Here is a 3,365-nt window from a genome sequence, read left to right as displayed (position 1 = left end):
AAAAAAAAAAAAAAAAAGTAGCCAGGCATTGTGGCAGGCGCCTGTACTCCCAACTACTTGGGAGGCTGAAACAAGAGAATCACCTAAGCCCAGGAGATGGAGGTTGCTGTGAGCTGTGTGATGCCATGGCACTCTACTGAGAGCGATAAAGAAAGACTCTGTCTCTACCCTCCCCCCCCCCAAAAGTAAATAAATGAAGGCTGGGAGCTGGGCGCAGTGGTTCACACCTGTAACCCTAGCCCTCTGGGAGGCCAAGGTGGGTGGATTGCCTGGGCTCATTAGTTTAAGAATAGCCTGAGCCAGAGTAAGACCACATCTGTAAAAATAGCTGGGCATTGCAGTAGGAGCCTGTAGTCCCAGTTATTTGGGAGGCTGAGGCAAGAGAATCACTTAAGCCCAGGAGTTTGAGGTTGCTGTCAGCTGTGATGACACAGTACTCTACCAAGGGCAAAAAAGTGAGACTCGTCGTCTCAAAAAATAAAAAAAATTAAAAATAAATAAAATTAAATCAAGGCTGGGTGTAGTGGCTCACAAAGTTTGTATAATATAAATCCTTTGTCATTTCAACAATGTGCACCCCATCTTTGCCAGAACAGATTATATATCAAGAAGTCACTTTCTTTGCTCATCCATAAGAAGGAACTCCACATCCATTAAAGTTTCATCATGAGATTGAAGAATTCACTCTTCAGGGTCTACTTCTAAATCTTATTCTCTTGCTATTTCTACCACATCTGCAGTTACTTCCTCCACTGAAGTCTTGAACCCCTTAAAGCAGCTGTTCTCAACCTGTGGGTCACGACTCACAGAACTGTATTAAAGGGCCGCCGCATTAGGAAGGTTGAGAACCACTGCCTTAAAGTCATCTATAAGGGCTGGAATCAACTTCTTCCAAACTCCTATTAACATTGTTATTTTTATTTTACTTCCTCCCATGAAATCAAGAATGTTCTTTTTGTTTTTGAGACAGACCCTCAAGCTGTCGCCCTGGGTAGAGTGCCATGGCATCACAGCTCATAGCAACTTCCAACTCCTGGGGTCAAGCAATTTTCCTGCCTCTGCCTCCCAAGCAGCTGGGACTACAGGTGCCTGCCACAACACCCGGCTATTTTTTGGTTGCAGCCATCATTGTTGTTTGGCGGGCCCGGGCTGGATTGGAACCTACCAGCTCAGGTGTATGTGGCTAGGGCTTTAGCAGCTTGAGCCACAGGCACCGAGCCAAGAATGTTCTTGATGACATCTAGAATGGTAAATACTCTCCATAAGGTTTTCTATTTATTTTGTCCAGATACAACAGAGGACTCTACCTATGACAGCTATAGCCTTACCAACTGTATTTCTTGGTCAAACGGCTACAGAATGGATGCTATGTTAGCAGACAAGAAAATAATATGAATTAGCCGGGCATAGTGGCTCACGCCTGTTGTCCCAGCACTGTGGGAGGCCAAGGCAGGTGGATGGCTTGAGCTCAGCTGAGTTCGAGATGAGCAGAAGACCAGCATGAGGCAGAGTGAGCCAGAATGAGACCCCGTCTCTACAAATAAATAAATAAATAAAATAATACGAATCTCATGAATCTCCTTGTACATCTCCATAGAGCTCTTGGGTGACTAGGTAGGTTGTCAATGAGCAATGATATTTTGAGAGAAATCTTTTTTTTCTAAGCAGTAGATCTCAACAGTGGGGTTAACATATTTAGTAAACCACACTGTAAACATGACATAAATACATTCAGTAAACAGATGCTATCATCCAGGCTTTGTTGTTTCATTTATATAGCACAGATAAGGTATATTTAGCATAACTCCTAAGGGTACTAGGATTTAGGGAATGGTAAATGAGTTTTGATTTCAACTTAAATGTCACCAACTGCATTAGTCTCTAAAAGAGAATCAACCTGTCCTTTGCAGCTTTGAAGCCAGGTATTGACTTCTCTCGTCACTGCCTATGTGTACAGAACAATCACTGTTACACATGTTTTGCAAAAAAGAAAAATGTTAAACACAAGTAAAGAGGTAGAAGAACAGTTGTCTTATCTGTCTCCCAAATGATAAGGCTTAGGGACATTTATGAGTTAGAAGAGTGAGGTGGTCTAAAGCTGTGGTTCCAGTCTGTTGGTGGGTGCCATCATGGTGGATGCCGCCAGTCAGGTGCTCCTGGGCTCCAGTCTCACCATCCTGTCCCAGCCGCTCATGTACATGAAAGTACTCATCCAGGTGGGATATGAGCCTCTTCCTCCTACAATAGGACAAAATATTTTGGGGCGGCAAGTGTGTCAGCTTTCTGGTTTTTTGTTATGCTCAGCATATTGCCAGCATCGATGGGAAGCCTGGTTTGTTCACAGGCTTAACTCCACGACTGTGTTCAGGAGTCCTTGGGACTGTGGTCCATGGTAAAGTGTTACAGCATTACCAGGAGTATGACAAGGGCAAGGAATTAGGACCTGGAAATGGACAGAAAGAAGTCTCATCTAGCTTTGACCAGGTTATCAAGGAGACTACTGGAGAGACGATTGCTCGGTCTGCTGCTACCCGCATCACACATTCCCTTCCACGTAATCACTCTGAGGTCTATAGTACAATTCATTGGCAGAGAGTCTAAGTACTGTGGACTTTGTGACTCCATAGTAACCATCTATCAGGAAGAGGGCATCTTAGGATTTTTCGCGGGTCTTGTTCCTCACCTCCCAGGTGACATCATTTCTTTGTGGCTCTGTATAACTCACTGGCTACCTTGTCAATACTATGCCCTGGACAGTGGGGTTTCCACTATGAAAGAAATGAAGAGTTATTCCCAAGTTGTCACAGGATTTTTTTGCCAATATGTTGACCTATCCCTTTGGGCTTGTCTCTAATCTTATGGCTGTGAACAACTGTGGGCTTGCTGGTGGATCTCCTCCTTACTCTCCAATATATACTTCTGGCTAGATTGCAGGTGCATGCTACAAAAGGAGGGAAATATGAGCCGAAGAAATAGCTTGTTTTTCCGGAAGGTCCCCTTTGGGAAGACTTATTGTTGTGACCTGAGAATGTTAATTTGAAGATGTGGGGCAGGAACAGTGACATTTCTATAGTCCCAGATGCACAGAATTATGGGAGAGAATGTTGATTTCTATACAGTGTGGCACACTTTTTAAATAATCATTTAATCTTGGGAAAATGGAGGTGTTTGGTGTCTGCCTTTTTGTTCTTTTTCCTACCACAATGTAATTTTACCACTGATATTTCTTTCCTCTTAGTTATTCTGAAATGAGACTCCTTTTCCTCTAGATTCTCATTTCACTTAAATAGAAGAAAGTTGTATTTTCTTTTTTTTTTTTTTTTTTTTGAGACAGAGCCTCAAGCTGTCCCCCTGGGTAGAGTGCC

The 3,365-nt window shown here is 43.2% G+C and overlaps 1 pseudogene; it reads left to right on the top strand.

The window, feature by feature from the left end:
* Window positions 1–2,088: 2,088 nt before the first annotated feature.
* On the top strand, window positions 2,089–3,153 carry LOC100942222 (annotated as a pseudogene).
* The last annotated feature ends 212 nt before the right edge of the window (window positions 3,154–3,365 follow it).

Source organism: Otolemur garnettii, unplaced genomic scaffold (genome assembly GCF_000181295.1).
Source record: "Otolemur garnettii isolate 467f Iridium unplaced genomic scaffold, OtoGar3 scaffold00116, whole genome shotgun sequence".
Classification (NCBI taxonomy): Eukaryota; Metazoa; Chordata; class Mammalia; order Primates; family Galagidae; genus Otolemur; species Otolemur garnettii.
This window is presented reverse-complemented; position numbering and strand designations above follow the sequence as displayed.